Source organism: Phyllostomus hastatus, unplaced genomic scaffold (genome assembly GCF_019186645.2).
Source record: "Phyllostomus hastatus isolate PE091 unplaced genomic scaffold, TTU_PhHast_1.1 phas_contig_563, whole genome shotgun sequence".
Taxonomy (NCBI): domain Eukaryota; kingdom Metazoa; phylum Chordata; class Mammalia; order Chiroptera; family Phyllostomidae; genus Phyllostomus; species Phyllostomus hastatus.
This window is the reverse complement of record NW_025333911.1, coordinates 142055-162745: the sequence shown is the minus strand read 5'-3', so window position 1 is coordinate 162745 and position 20691 is coordinate 142055. Positions and strand designations below refer to the sequence as shown.

The 20691-nt window shown below is 38.1% G+C and overlaps 1 pseudogene; it reads right to left on the bottom strand.

Moving 5' to 3' along the window:
• Nucleotides 1–1784: 1784 nt before the first annotated feature.
• Nucleotides 1785–20691, bottom strand: part of LOC123824424 — a 32506-nt pseudogene continuing 13599 nt past the window's right edge.

The following is a 20691-nucleotide window of genomic DNA, read 5'->3' as shown; positions in this document are numbered from 1 at the left end:
AAATAAAAAGCTTCTGCACAGCTAAAGAAAACAGCATTAAAATGAAAAGAGAACCAACTATATGGGAAAACATATTTGCCAGTGATACCTCGGACAAGGGTTTGATCTCCAAAATACATAAAGAACTCACACGACTCCACTCCAGGAAGACAATCAACCCAATCAAAAATGGGCAAGACTTGAACAGAGATTTCTCCAAGGAGGATGTACAGAGGGCTCAGACATATAAAAAGATGCTCAGCATCACTAGCCATCAGAGAGATGCAAATTAAAACCACAATGAACCAAGGGGAAGGGTGGATGCAAGGGAGGGACATGGGTTTGGAGGGGGTGGAGGGAGGGGGAAGGAGAAAATACAGACAACTATACTTGAACAACAATACAATAATTTTAAAAAATAAAATAAAATATAGATGTAAGCCCCCAAAATAAATAAATAAAACCACCATGAGATACCACTTCACACTGGTGAGAATGGCCATTATAAACAAAGCAACAAACAACAAGTGTTGGAAAGGATGTGGAGAAAAGGGAACCCTAGTGCACTGTTGGTGGGAATGCAGAATGGTGCAGCCGCTGTGGAAAAGAATATGGAATTTCCTCAGAAAACTAAAAGTGCCTGTTGGAACAGGCAGTGGAAATGCCTGCTGACCCAGCAATTCCACTGTTGGGATTATACTCTAAGAACCCTGAAACAGCTATCTATAAGAACCTATGCACCCCAATGTTCATAGCAGCACAATTTACAATAGCCAAATGCTGGAAGCAACCTAAAGGCCCATCAGTAAATGAATGGATCAAAATACTATGGTATATTTACACAATGGAATACTACCCAGCAGAAAGAAAGAAGGAGATCCTACCCTTTGTGACAGGATGGATGGATCCTGAGAGCATTTTGCTAACTGAAATAAGCCAGGCAGTGAAAGACAAATACCATATGATCACACCTTTAGGTGGAACCTAATTAACAACACAAACAAGCAAGCAAAATATAACCAGAGACACTGAATTAAGAACAAACTGACAGTAAACACAGGGGAGGTGGGAAAGAATAAAGAAGGGTAAGGGGGTAAGGGTTTTCAGGAACATCTATAAAGGACACCTACACAAAACCAGGGGGTGGTGGAATTAGGTTAGGGAAGTGGGAATGGCTGGGGTCTGGGGGAGTGGTGAGGGGAAAATGCAGACAACTGTACTTGATCAACAATAAAATAATTTAAAATTTTAAAAAAATAATTAAAAGAAAGCCAATTTGTAGCTTCCAATCAAGAAGTCTATATTGTTTTAAAATATTCATTCAGTGAATCTATAAAAATGTTTAGCCATCTGTAATGATTTTTATTTCTCTCTGTGGGATTTCTTATGGAACAGGGTAAAGGAGGGATAAATGGTAATGGAAAAATATAGTAAAAAATAACACACAAAAAAAGAAAATGACTTCTGAGATTTTTATATAGCATTATATATTTTAAAATAAAAAACATCTTGTATAATATTTCAAAATATGAAGTAGGTATTTTAAATGGATATTATTTGACTTTTATAATAATGTTCATATATTTTAGTAATTTGTTTTTGAATCAGAAAAAAAAATTGAGACAAAAAAATGAAGTCCTTTCACAGAAATCTTGAACTCTTCAAATATTGATTGATTTACTTTAAAATGTTTCATTGGAAAATGTAAATAATGAAGGTTGTCATGAAAAAAAGGTATTTTAGGATTGTTTGGTTTTGGTGACTATGGATCAGATCTGCTACTCTTTTGTGGTCATTGAGTATTATTACTTTTCCAAATCATCCAGCACATCCTGCTTTGTGATTTTGGTCCAGGTATCAGGGATTTTGCCTTTGCCTGTAAGTTTTTCTGATATTTTTCTTCTAGGTTGGATTTGAAGTTGACAGACAAACCATTTCCAATATGGCTGGGTGGATGTGTCTGGGGTGATGCTCCATGTGGCATATTCCCCTCCTGCCTTTTGATAGTTCTTATATGTGAATTTACGACTATCACTGAAAATGAAGGAACATTCACTTGCTACTGAACTAGTACAATAATCAATGGAAAAGTGGTTGGTATTAGCCCATCCACATCTATCGACAGCCTCAGGATGGTGGAAAGGAACACTATGGTCTCCGTCATGTGAAGGGATTGTGTTTGTACAAGTTGCTCCACAAAAGGGACACTGTTTCCAGCAGCCACAGAGATGTTCAAGAGCATTCTTTGGATTTGAGGAACCATTTCCTCTACAGGCTTAGTCAAACACTCCTTTTCTACTGCCTTTATTACAGGATCCAAAACTTCACTCATGGCTTCTTTGAGAAACTCAAAATCTTTTATCTCCTGGTGTTCATTGCTTACCAAGTCTTTTCATGGAAAGATCAAGCTAATCCCCAGGTGATTATAGAACAAATCCAGCCACACAGGCGCAGTGCTGCTTTTATCTTTAACTCTTGCTGTGGATTTTTGAATAGCTAAGAGGATGGTATTCTTGATGCCATCTAAACTTATTTTTAAAAGTCTTTATTTTTCCACTTTTTAAAATATATTTTATTGTTTATGCTATTACAGTTGTCCCATTTTACCCCTTCATTCCCCTACACCCTGCACAACCCCTCCCACCTATATTCCCCCTCTTAGTTCATGTCCATGTGTCATGAGTTCTTTAGCTTCTATATTTCTATAAGTTCTTTAGCTTCTATATTTCCATATTATTCTTGCCTTCCCCCTGTCTATTTTTTACCTACCATCTATGCTACTTTTTCTCTGTACCTTTTCCCCCTCTCTCCTCCTCCCATTTCCCTGTTGCTAACCCTCCATGCGATCTCCATTTTTGTGGTTCTGTTCCTATTCTAGTTGTTTGCTTAGTTTGTTTTTGTTTTAGGTGTGGTTATTAATAATTGTGAGTTTGTTGTCATTTTACCATACATTTTTTAATGTTATTTTTCTTAGATAAGTCCGTTTAACATTTCATAAAATAAGGGCTTGGTGATGATGAACTCCTTTAACTTGACCTTATCTGAGAAGCACTTTATCTGCCCTTCCACTCTAAATGAAAGGTTTGCTGGATAGAGCAATCTTGGATGTAGGTCCTTGCCTTTCATGACTTGGAATACTTCTTTCCAGCCCCTTCTTGCCTGCAAGGTAGGTTTTGAGAAATCAGCTGACAGTCTGATGGGAACTCCTTTGTAGGTTACTGTCTCCTTATCTCTTGCTGCTTCTAGGATTCTCTCCTTCATTTTAATCTTGGCTAATGTAATTATGATGTGCCTTGGTGTGTTCCTCCTTGGGTCCAACTTCTTTGAGACTCTCTGAACTTCCTGGACTTTCTGGAAGTCTATTTCCTTTGCCATATTAGGGAAGTTCTTCTTTATTATTTGTTCAAATAACTTTCCCACTTGTTGCCCTTCCTCTTCCCCTTCTGGTACCCCTATAATTCGGATGTTGGAACATTTAAAGATGTCCAGGAGGTTCCTAAGCCTCTCTTCACTTTTTTGATTTCTTGTTTCTTCCTTGATTTCTGTTTGGTTGTTTCTTTCTTCCTTCTGGTCCACTCCATTGATTTGAGTCCCAGTTTTCTTCCCATCACTATTGGTTCCCTGTACATTTTCCTTTATTTCACTTAGCATAGTCTTTATTTTTTCCTCTAATTTGCAACCAAATTCAAACAATTCTGTGAGTATTCTGATCACCAGTGCTTTGAACTGTGCATCTGATAGGTCGGCTATCTCTTTGTTGTTTAGTTGTATTTCTTCTGAAGCTTTGGTCTGTTCTTCTGTTTAGGCCTTTTTTTTTGTTGCTGTTGCACCTGTTACATATGAGGGGTGGAGCCTTAGTGTTCACCAGGGTGGGTCAACCCAGTGGCTGAGTTGTGATGCCATATGTGGGGGAGGGGTCCGAGAGGGAATAATGGTGCTTGTTCTGCTCTCCCTCCGATTTCAGTCCCTTCTGCCACTTCCCCCAAGCAAACTAGCCTTTCTAGTGCTGATTACAGTGTGCATGGGCTTGTGTACATTCTAGAACTTTGTGGGTCTCTCCAACACCGCAAGTCCCCACAGGTGTTTTCAATCGGTGTTTTGAGGCTTTATTTCCTCATGCTGGGGCCCTGGGTTTTGCGGTCTCTCTTGTTCCCCAGTTTTGCCTGGTTTATTTGTGCATGAATATGTGACCACCCAATCAGCCAGCTGCCTTGCATGTCTTTCTGGGTCTGCCTGCTGCCACCTCGAGCCCGCAGTCTGCCAGCAGTCTTGGGTCCAACTTCTTTGGGCCCAGCCAGCCACCACCTGTGCATCCAGGGTCCACAACCCACTGCTTTTCTTTTGCTGTGACCCCCCTCTGCCTTGCCACCCGGCTCTGCTCTTCCTACGGGTCAGGAGGAATGTGTCTATTTTAACTTCTTGGTTGTCAGACTTTCATGCAGTTCAATTTTCTGTCCTGGTTGATTTTTGTTTCTAAATTTTTGTTGTCCTTATTTTGGTTGTGTAAGGAGGCACAGTGTGTCTACCTCCACCTCCATCTTGGCCAGAAGTCTCTATTTTTCCACTTTTTAAAAAATCTAAATAATATCTTTTAATTTGGTTTTCAATGTAAATCCCAAAGAAGAATTCTGAATTATGAAGGTACTGCCAGTAATCATCAAAATTTTCTTTTTCTGACAGAGAGATAAGAATCTGTTTTTCCAGGTTAGCTCTATTACCATTGAATGCTGGATATGCAGCTTGCATGTTGCCAGCAATTTTATGAGCCAATTTATTCCAAAATGGTGGCAGAGACATCAGGAGTAAGTTTCTGTCACAGAAAATCAAATATTTTGATTGAGATCTTGAGATCTCCTTGACAAGAGATCTTAAAACTCAAGAAGAAATCATCTTTTTTAATTTCCAGATATTTTACAGGATTATTTGCTTTTTCTTTTCTTTTTTTTTTAAAGATTTTATTTATTTATATTTATTGTTTAGAGAGGGAAGGGAGGGAGATAGAGAGAGAGAGAAACATCAATGTGCGGTTGCTGGGGGTTATGGCCTGCAACCCAGGCATGTACCCTGGCTGGGAATCGAACCTGAGACACTTTGGTTCCCAGCCTGCACTCAATGGATTATTTGCTTTTTCAAATACCTCATGCACCTCCTTAAAATTTGCTGATGGTTTTTGAATACAGGTGATCCCTCACCTATTGTGGGAGTTATGTTCCAGAGACCCCTGTGATAGGTGAAAATCTGCAAAGCAGCGGCGTTATATTTATTTTATTATTTCTATATATTTTAAGGCTTTATAAACCCTTCCCACACTCCTACAAATCTTCCCCACTTTCTTATAAACACTTCATATGCTGTTAAACACTTCCTACACTCTTAAACCTATGTAATTTTAACAACATATAACATTCTATATGGGTACTCACTAGTGAAGTACAGTTGTCCCTCACTGTATTGTGGTTCACTTATTGTGGCTTCACTGTATTGTGGGTTTTTAAAATCCTGAGATACAGCGAATCCCCAGTAAGTGAACCACAATATAGTGAGGGACAACTGTAATGTTTAGCGCTGCTCTCAAAGTTTTGACAACAGGCCTGTGTTGCTAGCAAAACCACTTTTTCATTATAGTGCTGAGTCTCTGCTAATACAACAATATCTTAAAGCTAAAAATTTACACAACTGAAAAACTCATGTATTCATTTAAATCTTCACATGAATCATGTTTTTGAATCAAAACCCATGATACAGTGAAGCTGCAATAAGTGAACCACGATATAGTGAGGGATGACTGTAAATAGAAAAGATAAGTCAATTCTATATTTACTTGTAAATTTGTATCTTTCCTTAGTGGGTGAAGAATTCACCTCATCATCTATTATATTTGTGATATTATGGAAATAACTTTGACTGTAACCACACTGTTGCCTTTAAAAGTTATTAATAATTTCATGAAATTTGGAAAATATAGACTCAGTGGTCCAATCTATGGATTCTTTATCCTGTACTTCTAATTGCTATGAAATTATGTAAAATCTTTTGGTCATTTTGACATGTTCATTATAATTGATTTGAAAATTTTTTCTGTCATTTTCTCACATTCTGTCATTACATCTGCCTCTTTTACAAAATGTTCCAAAAGGATGGTTTTAGTGTCATTATCAATGTTAGGGTTTGTGACTGGATGAAATGTTGAGGACACAGCATGAAACCATTTTTCCCAAAGTTCATTGAATTTCTCATGTAGCTCTTTCTCATTCAGTTGTTTGCCCTGTACATTTAAAGCCAATTTCTAGCTCCTCTCCTTTCCAGTAATTCTTTTTCATAATCTGACTTTCTCTTACCCAATATTTCTTGATTCCTTTTATAACTTATATGTCCCTCAATTTTCTTTTTGGTCTCTAAAATAAGTGCCTCCTTAAGGTTTATTAACTTATTTTCAAAATTTGCTTTCCACTGTGTCAGTATGTCACTATCTAGATCTTCTTTAAAATATTTTTCAAGTTCTCACTTGATGGCTTCATATTTTACTATAACTGGAGTCTCAAGTGTGCTTGTTGTGAATGTCTGGATTTTTCCATTCTTAATCTGGTTGATCAGCTGGTTCTGCAAGTCTAGCACATGACTCCTCAGCTCCCAGGTCCAGTTGTTGTACATGGTTTCTAATTTGCTCGCGGTCATGACCTCTTGAGTGTTCCTGAAACTGAATATAAAGTTTTCAGTCACTAGTGCTCTCCACAAATCTTGAACTTGGAGCTTTACATTTGATATCTTCATGATGGTTCACCTAGATTCCTGTTGAGCAGTTTTGAATATTTTACCTTTCAGTTCCTGGACATTGTGGCTGTAGCAAGGATTGGGAGGGGCTATTGGGGGATTGCCATTCCAGAGGTGAGCAAAGTAGTAAACATTAGTATTGATATCAAACTAAATGACATCACTGTGAGTTGTACCTGGGCACTGTTCTTGCTCAGCAGCTGTTGCTGCCATTTCATCCAGTCTCTGCTGTAACCGTGTCAGCCCTTCCATAGTTTTGTCTTTAGCTGTGACTTACCCCACATTCTGATGGACAAAAAGGCAGCTTGGTGAGATTTTTACTTGTTTCATCCTCTTAAAAGCTTGGACAACTATTTGTACAATATCTTGCATTTCTGATGGATTGTCCCCCAAAATATTGATCAGAGTGAAGTTTCCAAGTCCAATGACAAAGGTTGCTAACTCATTCTCATGATTCTTGGATTTGTTATTGAGTTCTGGGGCTTGAAGTCCTTCTGTGTCCACAACAACCGCAAAGTCAAAGCCCAGTTTCCCTGTGAAAGTCTCCCCTACCTTCAGGAGTTGCATGTAGGCCCCCTGGGTACACCTCTCAGCACTGACAATGAACTGCAGCCCAAAAAGTGCATTCAGTAGGGTGGACTTCCCTGAACTCTGTAGGCCAAGGATGGAGAGAACAAACAGCCATTTGTTTCCAAGTTTCTCAGAGACCTTGTCAAAAAGGGCTGCTGCCCACCTTAGAGGCACATAGGAAGCATCCCCATCCATCAGCTCAATGAAAACACCAGATATCAGCAGATCTACGGGTATCTGGGGAAGGCAGAGATAAAGGGTGTCTTCTGTAGGGGAAGTTTCTTCTAGAGTTCCATAGATCTGGATAACTTCTCTGAGAAGTTACTAAATACCCAATGTACAGTCACTAATCTCTTTGGAAGTAACTTCTGTCTCTATTTGAAAACTATTCAGAGAGTTACTCTTTGTTGCATTTTGCTTTTCTGTTTTTATCAATGACCACAGAGAGCTTTCCTTTTCACTCAGTTTTTCCAAGTATCTGGCAGTCAGATTGTCCAAAAATACACTCAGCCATTGCAAAAAGTATAGTGTCATTTGAGTTTCTGAATGATTTTGGAGAATTTGAACGACAGCTTGCATTAAATCATTGAGAGGAAAGGCTCTGGCCAACTGTTAACACTGTATTCTTTGTTTTTCTGTCTCAACCTCACTCTTGTGTTGTTCAATGCTCTGATTCCCCTTTTCTCTCAGGTGAAACAGGTCTTTGTCCTTTTTACACTAAAGATGCCACAGGTGTCCCCATAGGGGTAGAAAGATTTCCTTCACCTGAGATACCTTCATTTCTTTCAGTAGGGTCACTACGACCTCTGCCTTTTCTTAGGCTTCTTTGCAATTTTTCTGGTCTTCATCAATAAGGAATCCTTGCTTTCAAGCAATCGTACTACAGTCCTCTAAGCTGAGAGCAGTGTGTGAGAGCTCTAGCAAATGTCTGATTGTAGTAACAAGCTCCTGTGTTAATTTAGCCTCATTTGTGTTCCTGATCCCAATTCTCGCTTTCTAGCCAGAATTATTGACCATGGTTTCTTCTTTGTTGTCAAGTAAACAAATCAAAGGTCTTGGTGACTGACTCTGGTCACAAACAATTTCACGATTTTCTTTATTGTCGTCACAAGATGACATGAGGAACACAATGAGAGAAGAGACCTCCTACAGTAAGGTGAGTTGTTTTTTACGTTCCTTTGTATCTGCATGAAGATTGGTCAAGGTCAAGCAGTTGTCAACTCTGTCATCTTCTCCCCCCCCAGGGCAGAACCAGCAGACTTCCACCACACCCCTCATCAAGAGACAGTCTTTGGTGCTCCCTCTGCAATGTTGGTGAAAAAAGACATAATGTTTATGTTTACTGAGAAGGCAGTTCATGAACTGAGATTTGGAAGCAGAGAAGTCATTTATAACTCGAACAAAGGACACAGTGAGGGTAGGGACACAACACATGTGTTTATTCTTGTAATTGCTTTTGCCCTCTTTTGGTTATTTCCTTGCTTCCTGCCAGCTTTTTGTAATTTGACTGAGAGAATTCAATTTCAGAATCGCAGGTATTAGGTGTGAGAAGAGGGAGGGCAAACTGGCAAATGGAAAGTTTGAAGAAAATATACTGTCTGGCAAATTCATCTGCACAGTGAAGAATTGCCATCTGAATATTCATAGGGTGAGTATGGGATGTAGGATTAGTTGCGGAAGGATTAGTGGGAGTTTCACTGTCTTCAAATAAGACTTCATATGGATCAAGAGCCTCATTTTCCAGATTTGAAGCACTTGGATAAAGTTGATTTTGTGTGTTTCCAGCCTCTCTGAAGACTAGGTATTTTAGCTCATAATCCAGCACCAATAACTTCTGGAGGAAATAGAAGGGAAGCTCCATTTCAGAGCTGGGCTGGGTGTTGTACACAGAAGTCTTGTGGATCAGATGGAAGTTATCTCTGTTCATCTTTTTTTGGGTAGTATTGTTCTAGGTCTGGACTCTGGAGTAATTCCAGGAAAGCCATGTTTTCTATGACTTCACATCTCCTCTTTTCATTTTCATGTGGTTTGTGGATTTTCTTCTTTTCATGGAAAATATTTTTCAAGTTTTTTCTTACCTCATCCATTTGCAACAAAGAGGTGGTGTCTTCATAACTAATTCTGTTGGCAATCTCAACTGTTTCTCAAGAGTTTCCCAGTCATGATCTGCTATGGTATGAAGATGACTTGCACAACTTCCTTTGACAAAGATTGGCCCATGAGATGTCTTATTAATGCAAAGCATTTTCTTTTCTCCTCTGGCAAAATATTTGTAACTCTAGCAGTAGCTTTAAGACCCGTGAACACCAGGAATGCCTGAGTCCTGTAGATACAAATATTTTTGAGCTCCTGGTATTTATCTTGGGCAGTTTGCATTTCATTTAGTAGAAAGGCTAAAACTCATCACACCCCAGAAGATACTGAAAAGTACTGCTTACCACATGATATCCTACACTAGCTGCAATGGAACATAGCAAGAGTTGTGTGTCTGTATGTCCTGTTTCTTGGAGGTAATTCAAGAAGCAGCCAAGAAACAAGCTGACCTTACAAGTGGCTTTTCTTTGAGCTTTATCCACTATTCTACAGACTCAGATTTGGTCATCACCTCCATGAGTTCATTCTGGGATTCTTGTAAGATTTTAATTAATTCAGAAAATTGGGAGATGTTGATGTGCTCTGGCTTTGACTCTGACTGGAAGATCCGCTGCATGATGGAATGAACTTGAGGAAAGTTTCCCACTCTGTAGATGTGAGGATCCACACAGACTGAAAGTAAAAGTACCAAAAAAGTTATTTCAAGCAAATGGAAGTGAAAAAACAGGTAGGGTAGTGATACTTACATGAGACAAAATAGACTTAAGTGTAGTAACAAGGGACAAGGAAGGACATCTTATAATGATAGAGTGATCAATCCAACCAGAATATATAACTCTTGTAAACACCTTATACCCAATGTAAGAGCACCTAAATATATGAGGCAAATATATTGAAGGACATAAAGGGAGAGATTGACAGTAAGATAATGATAGGAGTCTTTGAAACTCCTCTGACATTAATAAAGAGATCATCCAGACTGAAAACCAACAAGGAAACATTGCCTTTAAATGTCACATTGGACTAGTTGGGCATAATTGATATTTTAGGACATTTCACCCCAAAGCTGCAGAATATACATTCTCTTTAAGTGCACGTGGGGCATTTCCAGAACAGACTTCATGTTAGCCCAAGGAATAAGTCTCAACAAATGTATTTACTTTTATTTATTTTTTAAAGATTTTTATGGGAAGGAAAATGAGAGGGAGAGAAACATGTATGTGTGAGAGAAACCTCCATCAGGTTACCTCTTGCACGTGCCCTGACTGGGGACCAGTCCAAAACTCAGTCATGTAAATGGACCAAGAATCAAAGTGATGACTTTTTGCTTTGTGGGATGATGCCCAAACAACTGAGCCACACCAGTCAGGGCAAGTGTCAGTACATTTGAAAAGGCTGAAATGGTATCAAGCATCTTCTTTGACCACAGTGGTATAATACTAGCATCAATATAGGAAGAAAACTAAAAAGCACACTAACACATGGAGACTAAATAACATGCTACTAAACAATGGATGGATTAACAATCAGGTTCAGGAAGAAATCAAAAGATACCTTTAGAGAAATAAAACAAAAAATACAACAAACCAAAATCTTGGACACAGCCAAAGTAGCTGTTAGAGGGGAGTTCTTAGCTATAAATACCTACCTCAAAAAAACAAGAAAAGTCTCAAATAAACCATCTATGAATGACCCATGAACATGGACAACAGGGTAGGGATTGACTGTGTGAGTGGAGGTTAGGCTGGATGGAGGAAAGCAAAGGGGGGAAATTTGGGATAACTATAATAGAATAACAACAAAACATTTATAAAAACAGTCTAACTTTACCCATTGGGAAACTAGGAAAAGAAGAACAAACAAAGCATAAAATGAGTAGAAGAAGAAGATAATAAAGATCAGGCAAGAAATAAATTAGTCTAAAAATTAGAAAAACAAATCAATGAAACCAAGGGCTGGTTCTCAGAAAAGATACACAATAGATGATTCCACTTCTGGAAATATACTCTAAGAACGCCTAGTCACCAATTCAAAAGAACTTATGCACCCTTGTTGGCATAGCAGCACTATTTACAATATAGCCAAGTGCTACAAACAGTCTAAGTACCCATCAGTGAATGAGTGGATGAAGAAACTGGTACATTTACACAATGGACTACTATGTAGCAGAAGGAAAGAAGGAGCTCCTATTATCTGCAACAGCATGAATGGAACTGGAGAATATTATGCTAAGTGAAATAAGCCAGTTGATGAAAAACAAATACCATATGATTTCACCTATAAGTGGAATCTAATGAGCAAAATAAACTAATGAACAAAATAGAACCTCAGGCATGGAAACATGGAGTAGACTGAAAGTGACCAGAGGGGATGGGGAAGGGGGACAATGGTGGGAAAAAGGGGAAGGGACTAGATGAAGAATGTGTATGAATGACCCACAGTCAGAGACAACAGTGTAGTAATTGAGTGTGGGAGTGGGGGGTGAGATGTGTGGAGGAGGGCAAATGGGAAAAAATTGAGACAACTCTAATAGAATAAGAATACAAATGATTAAAAAAAGAAAATTTTAGATAGAATTATTAAGGAAAACAAAGGAGGGCAGAGGGCAAATAAATAAAGTAGAAATGAAAGTGAAAATGTGACAATTGATACCACAGAAATATGAAGGATCATAAGAAAATACTGCAAACAATTACATGCCAACAAATGGCACAATCTGAAGTAAATGGATAAATTCTGAGAAATATACAATCTTCCAAGACTGAGTCAAGAGAAAACATAAAATTTGAACAAACTGCTCACTGCTAAGGAAATAAACTCAGTAATCAAATAGCTCCCAAAAAACAAAAGTTCTATACCAGATGGCTTCATAAATGAATTTTACCAAACATTCAAAGAAAAATAGTACCTATTCTTCTGAAAGTACTCCTATAATAGGGAAGGCTCCCAAACTCATTTTACAAGGCCAGCATTACTTGGATACCAAAATTACACAAAAATATTACAAAAAAGAGGAAATCACAGAACAGTATTCCTGAAGAACAGAGCTGCAAACATCCTCAACAACATATTAGCAAACTGAATTTACTCATACATTAAAAGATCATACAGTATGATCAAATGGAATTTATTCCTGGGATTCAGGGTTAGGTTAACATTTGAAATTCAAATAACATGATACACCCCATAAAGAAAATGAAAAATACAAATTACATGGTTGTTGGGGGCCATCCCGCCTGGTTTCAGGGACTGTAGCCTTTTATCCCACAGCTAGAGCTGAGTGAAAAGGCCTTGGGGCCATGAGCCACTAAGGAGACAGAACATTTCCTCTTGGCAGGACCACAGTCCCTGCCTGCCTCACTTCCCCCTGCTTGACCTGGTGGATGACTGGTTAACCAATGATGGGTAATATTTCTCAAAAGGGGTGGGGCAACCTAAGACAGGCAGAGTCATGATGGGCCATCAGGGAAGGACTTAGGGGTCTTCAGAGAAGAGGCATAAAGACCCTGGCCCCTTGGTTTTGTCATAGCCTGAGTCCTCAGTCTTTCTGTAAAAGTCTCTTAGTCTCTTGGCTGCTTTGCTCTCCCCACCTGTCTCAGCCTGGGAACTAAGCCAGAGGCAGCTTCAACCTTGTATTGGAACAGACTGTTCCCAGGGGCAAATCTGGCCAGAGAAAAGAATATACATTGTATCCTTTGAGGCTTGCTCTGCCCTGTTGCTATGAAACAGACACTTGAGCTAAAGGCAACCCTAACCAAAGACAATCCCTGTGTTTCTTCAACTATTATCTGTAACTGATGTCAGTTTTCCATGACTGTAGCTTTTTGGACTTTGGTTGATGAGCTTTATGTGCATACTATGTATCTCTGTGTGAGCTGAACTCAATAAAAACTCAGGAAAGGGAAAGTTGAGAACCTTTCTCCTTTGAGAGACTGGTCACCTTTCCTTCCCAAGCAGATAATGTCTTGGTAGATTTATTCTTATTTATGATGACCCAGGCGAGCTCTGCGGGTGGAACCCCCAACCCCCGACATGATCACATAAATAGGTTTAAAAAAAGCATTTGACAAAATCCAAGATCTACTTATGATTAAAACTCTCAGCAAAGTGGAGCTAGAGGGAACATACCCCAACATAAGAAAGGCCATATGTAAGAAACCCACAGCTAACATCATACTCAATGGAGAAAACCTAAAATGTTTTTCTTTAAGATCACAAGCAAGACATGGATTCCTACTTTCACAACTCTTATTCAACATAGTATTGGAAATCTTAGCCATTATAATCAGACAAGTGAAAACATATGAGTACATTTGAATTGTAAAGGAGAGGTAAAACTGTCATTATTTGCAGATGACATGATACTGTGCAGGGGTGGACATAAGTAGGTTTGCAGTTTTGAGTAAACAAAACACATTGTGACATTCTTTTGAGTTAATAATGCTATTGTAATAATCACAACCTGCATGTCTTTCCATATGAATAACTATAAACCTACTTTTGCCCACCACTGTATATAAAAAAACCCAAAGACTCCACCAAAAACCTGTTAGAACTAATCAATGAACTCAGTAAGGTAGCATAAGACACAATTAATTCTCACAAATTGGTTCCATTTTATACACCAATAACTTACTATCTGATATTTAAAAATAATCCCATTTACAACTGCACCAAAAAGGATAAAATACATGGGAATTCATTTAACCAAGGAAGTAAAATACTTGTATTCAAAAAAGTATAAGACACCAAAGAAAGAAATTGAAAAATATACAAATACATGAAAGTATATACCATGTTCATGAATAGGCAGGATTAACATCATGAAAATATCTATACTACCCAAAGCAATCTTCAGATTTAACACAATCTGTCTCAAAATACCAATGTCGTATTTCATAGAACCAGAACAAATAATCCTGAAATTTATACAGGAATACAAATTACCCTGAATAGCTATAGCACTACTGAGAAAGAAGAACACAGTTTGAGGTCTCATGCTATCTGATACCAAACATACTATAAGGCTATAGTAATCAAAATAGCATGGTACTGGCATAAAATAGCAAAATAGTACTGGCATAAAAACACACAGGTCAGTAGAACAGAATAGAGAGACAAGAATAAACCCACCCTTGTATGCAACTAGTTTATGACAAATTTAGAAAAAATATAGTATAAATATAAAAACAGTGTTATCAATAAATGGTGCTGAGAAAATTGAAAATATGTGTGTAAAAAAAAGGAAATCAGACTACTTTCTTAGACCATATATGAAAATCAAATTATAAAGGATTAAATATGTGAGTACAAGACCTGGACACATAAACCCTCTAAAAGAAAACATAGGCAGTATTCTCTTTGAGCACTTGGTAAGATATGTAAGTGTCAGTATGTTGTCACATCTGAAACTATTATAATATTCTATGTCACCTGTAAATGAAATCTGAATTTTGAAAAAATTATAATGCATCACCTTAATAGAATGAAAGAAAAAAACTCATGATCATAAGAATAGATGGAAGAAAGCATTTGATGAACTACAATATTCTTTCAAAATAAAAATTCTTAATAAAATTGGGCATAGAAGAAACATACTTCAACATAGTAAGGTGATATATGGCAAAATCACAGCTAACATACACAATGGTGGAATATTAAAAACCTTTTTCTTTATAATCAGGAACAAGATTAGTGCACCCTCTCACTACTCTTAGTCAACATAGTACTTTAAATTTTAGTTAGAGCGATTAGGCAAGACACAGAAATGAAAGGCATCAAAATAAAAAAGTAATGTTGCTATTATTGCAGACAATACAATCTTTTAAAAATGAAATTTATTGAGGTGACACTGGTTAATATCATATAGGTACAGTATGATTTTATACATAAAATGTCCTAAAGACTAAACAATAAACTGTTGGAATCAATCAAATTTAGTGAAGTTTCAGAATATAAAATTAGCATAAAGAAATCAGTTGTGCTTTCATACATTAAAAATGAAGCATCTAAAGAAGAAAAAAAAACCTAATTTATTCACAATAGCATCAAAAACAATACTTAGGGATAAATTTATCCAGGGAACTAAAAGATCCATAGAATAAAAACTACATCTTTGGTGAAAATAATTGAAAAAGACACAAACAAGTGGAAGACATCTTATATTTATAGATTAGAAGAATTAATACTGTTAAAATGTTTAAATTCAAAGCTATCTATAGATTCAACACAATCCTTCTCATAAATCCAATAGCATTTTTTCACATACATATAAAATACAACCTTAAAATTTGTGTGACCCCTAAGAGTCCTCAAATGGCTAAAGCAATTCTGAGAAAGAAGAAAAATGCCAGAGCCATCACAATTCTTGATATCAAACTATACTACAAAACTATAGTAATTAATACAGTACAATACTGGTGTAAAAAATAAGACACATGGACCAATGAAACAGAAGAGAGATCCAAGAAATAACCTTCTGAATACATAGTCAACGAATATTTGACCTAGGAGCCAAGAACACTCAATGGGGAAAGGATTGTTTCTTGAAAAAATGATGTTGGAAAAATGGATAACTACATGCAGAATAGAGACATTGGGCCCTTATCCTATACCACTCACAAATATTAACTCTAAATGGCTTCAAGTTTTTAACATAAGATCTGATACTCTGAAACTAATAGAAGTAAATATGGGAATGAAGCTCCTTGCCATTGTTTATAGTAAAGATGTTTTGAATATGACACCAAAACAGAAGCGATAAAAGCTAAAGTAAAAGGAGAGTATGGCAAATAAAAAGTTTCTGCACAGTGAAACAGAAAAAAAAATGAAAGGGTAACATGCAGAATAGGAAAAATATTTATAAACCATGTATTGCATAAGGTGTTAATTTACAAAATACAAAGATACAAAACTCCAAAATATTAAATAAAAAAAATATGGGCAGAGAGCCCTCTCACTTTTTTAATTAAATGGAATCTAAGATGTATATGAAGTTTGGAGAGGGACTGTAGAGAACAGTATCAGTGGCAGCTACTCAAGCTCAATCTCCACTGCGAGCTTCCTCCAACTCTGATGCTTAACCTATATCCGTGCCAGCCTAGCTCTTGGGTGTAGGTTTGCCTTTTCCTAGGGAATTAACTGAAGCAACTGGAGAGCAGTCTCAGGATAGCACATGCCATGGAAAGGGGTGAAGAGGAGTAAGGCAAGAGGGAGGAGTTTTCTCTCCTTTCCCAGGGTTCATGTTCAATTTGATCCACTTGTTACCATGTGTTTTCTACTTCCCTGGAAATAGGTATGATCTTTATTCCCACTGTACAGTCTGTCCTCCAACCCCCACCCCCAATCAGGCCTTATTTCTTTTCTCCTTTGTTAGTATCTTCAGTTAAGTCCTTCTGTGCTTATCCCCATACTCATCCCCCATGCAACCAGTGGTTTAATCCAAATACCACTAGGAACTAGTACCACAGGCCTACTGGTGGCCACTTTATGATACCTGTCCCTGTGGAGAATGACTGGCACTGAAAATCCCCTTGCATCACCAGAAGATGTTGGTCCTTTCTAAATCTCTAGCCTCTCTTTACACCCCTCATCGGGTAGTTCAGGATGTCTTTGGGAAGCCATCAAGGCAGGAGAGAATTTGAAACTCCTTGTTCCAGCCTAGAGTTTTGTGAAAATTGGGGGAAGTAATGTAGGAAAGGCCTCAGTGAGGGCCTTGGTGACGACCTAGGATTGGAACCATTCTGCCCTTTTGGCTTGCAGACTTCCTTCTGTCCCAGAGCAGCTGAGAAATCCATGAGGCTTAGATTCTGAAGGACCCAGCTTAAGTTCTTCCCCTTAGATCTCAATTCCCGTCCTTTTCCAGGGCCAGCCTTATTTCCTGTGGCCCTGAAACACACATACATTTTTGCCTTCCTTTCCCAGTACCCCACTAAGCCCCCAAGAACACCCAGTACATCCTTATAAGTGGAAGAACTAGGATGGTTCTCCTAAGTCTCTTAGAAATGAAATTCTCTGTCTGTGCAGTTTTCCCCATGGAGCAGGAGTGAGAATGTTTCATTGCCTTGAGTCTGGGAAACCATTTATCCAGGCTTCTCCTCCCCTCTCCCCCTGCCTTTAGGATTGGCCTTAGCTTCTGGGCCTATCTGCTGCCTTCCTTCTACTTTCTACCAGCTCTCTGCTTTCCTCTAAGCTCTGTTGGGCTTCGGGATCTTTGTTTTTATTTCCAAGCTTTTCATTTCTCTCTTTTGATCAGTTTTTCTGGGGGTCCCTTTTTTTTTTGGAGAAAGCATTTGCCTTCCCCTGCCTTCTTCCTCTTCCAACATAATAATCGTGGTAATAGAATGCGAGTGCTGATTTACCGATGTATTTAATGTAAGTAAAAAAAAAGGAAAAGAAAAAAGAAAAAATGGGCAGAGAAATCAAATAGTTATTGTTCCAAAGAAGACATCCAAATGGCCAACAGAGATAAGAAAAGATGCTAAATATCACTAATCATCAAGAAAATGCAGATAAAAATCACAAATTGATATCAACTCATCCCTGTTAGAATGGCTGTTATTAAGAAGAGAGTAGAGAACAAGTGCTGGCAAAGATGTCAAGAAAAGAGAACCCTTGCGTAATGTTGTTGGCAGTGTAAATTCATTGGGCCACCATGGAAAAAAGTATGGAGGTTTCTCCAAAAATTAAAAATAGAACTACCAGCTGTTCCACTCCTGGATATATATGATCCAGCCATTCAGCTCCTGGGTACAGATCCAATGGAAGTGAAAGGAGTATATTGAAGAGATATATACACTCCCATAAGTATTATTGCAGCATTATTCACAATAGCCATGATTTTACCTGTTCATGCACACACACAAAAATACTGGAATATTCTTTGTTGTAATGTACTGCATTGCTTTTTATTTTATTTTAAAATGTTAAACCAGCTTTGCATAACTGAGATAAATCCCACCTGGTTGTGGTGAATCATTCTTTTATTTATTGTTGAATTCAGTTTGCTAACATTTTGTTCAACAGGGAAAAATACCCCACCATTTGGGTCTCTAGGCTTAGAGACCTTGGCAAATCTCTCTTATGCCCTCACGGACCATATGATCCAGTGGTATGCTGGAACCAGTACTGACGCATGAGAACAACTTGCTAAATTTCCAGGAATTTTGTCAGGCAATAATTAAGCACAAGTCATTATGAAAAGTATACTTCATAGTGATAGGGGACTCAGACTTGGAAAATTTTAGCTTAAGGTAAAAAAAGTTATACGTCTAGCAAGTAATGTGTATGTTAAAGTTTTTGTTTCAGAAACTACAAATAAGGCCTCTCCTGGCTCTTGGGAAAACAGTGGACCTGGGGCACTGCTAAAGATTACAGCCGGGGGACAACTGGAGGCATCTGGACTTTTGTGTTTGCGCCCCTGGGAACAGTTAACTGCTCAGGACAGGAATGTTGCAGCTACTATCACCTAATCCTCCCTGAATCTCAAGGCCTTCATTGCACCTTGTTTATTCCCTGGCATAAAAAGTCTGGCCTAGAAAGAGAAGGCAAGATGGTCTGTTAGGGTATGAACCCACGATCTTCTCAGATCACCAGCCATCCAAATAAAGCACCCATAAAGATTCAATCGCTGTCATTGCTTATTGGGTTTGGTAGTGACAGGCAGCCCAAATGCCGGTGTCTTTTCCAGTTACAGGATTCATATTAGCAAATATTGTATAAATGGATAAATAGCTCTAAGGGCCTATTTTTCTACTGAAACAATGAACAAGCAAGAGAAAAACCATCAGAATCAACCTTGCTGGATCTCTAGAAAACAATCATCAGCTAGCAAATGAATGCTGAAAGAAGGAAAAGGAAACTTAAAAATGGTTGAGGAGTGTTGTAGCATTTTCACTTGTCCTTGGCTCCCCCTCCTCCTCTGCTTGATAGAGGTCTTGAGGGTATCAGCCCTCATTCTTATTATGGGACCATAGTCCCTGCTTCCAGAGGGAGAACAGTAGACCTGCTCTCAAAGAATTGTGTTTATCAGTTTGGGTATCACAGAGGCCAGCTGAAGGACTAATATAAAGCAATTTTGCCTTTGTTTACCCTAGCACAGAGTTTTGTTAGGGGTAGAAAAGCATCCAAGTTGAGGGCATTCCTTGAAAACACAAATATGAAATGTCTTGGGGAAGAGATTAAGGTTGACACAGGCAGGCGTGCTGCTGGACACCTGGGAGGAAAGACTAGGGAGAGAGATTTTGTGTGGTAGTAAAACATTAAAAAGCTTCTGTGTCTAGGAATTTAGAAAGTAATGTGCAGACTCAGGACAGGAAAAATGCTTGGAAGACCCTAAGCTTTTACCTTTAATTAACCCTTAGGCTCAGAACAAGCAGAAAATGAGGGCTAAGGCCTAGTGGTAACAGGTCTTAATAAGCCCTGAAGGAATGCTAAACACTGAGCCAATGTGCAAAGAGAGTTTCTGTTTTGGCCCCAGGCATTCAAAAAAGTTACTATCAACTCATGTCTTGAACTTACCATAAATTAAGAAACACACTTTAGAACCACACATCACAAACACAGCCTTTATAGAAAAAACTACAAAAGTCACTAAACAAATAACCACAACCACAGCAACCAAGAAAAACAGATTTTGAGCATGAAGAAGAATATGACTTCCAGAGTTACCATATTATAGGTATTCAAAATTTTATTTTACATAAAAAGTTAAAAAGCATGCAAAGAAACAATAAAAATGGGACTCATTCACAGAAAAATGAACAGAAACTGTGAGGAAGAAAATTGCAGGACTTATTTGGCAAGGACTTTAAATTAATTGGCTTAAATATGCTCAAAGAGCTAAAGGGGAACACTGACAAAGAGCTGGAGGGCACTAGGGGAATGCTTTGTCCAACATAGTGAACATCAATAAAGAGATGCAAGTTATAAGAAGACCAAATAAATTCTGAAGTTAAAAATTACAACTGAAACAAAGAATTTCAACATGTCAACATAAGAAGGTCTAAACTTGTAGAAAAATTTTATAAGAGCTTATGTGAACCAAACTGGTGACATCAGGAAAGAAATATCTCAGATGTTCCTTTGAGAGTAGGTATGCTTCCAAGGGCCTGAAAAAAGGGATTATTCTGGCATTTCAAAGGAGTGTTAACCTAGATACACAAGAACAATGGACAGAGCTTGTCTTTTTCCTAAAGAAGTTGTAAGTGTAGGGCCCTGGCTGAGTTACTCAGCTTGTAGCATTATCAGTACATCATAAGGTTGCAGGTTTGATTCAGT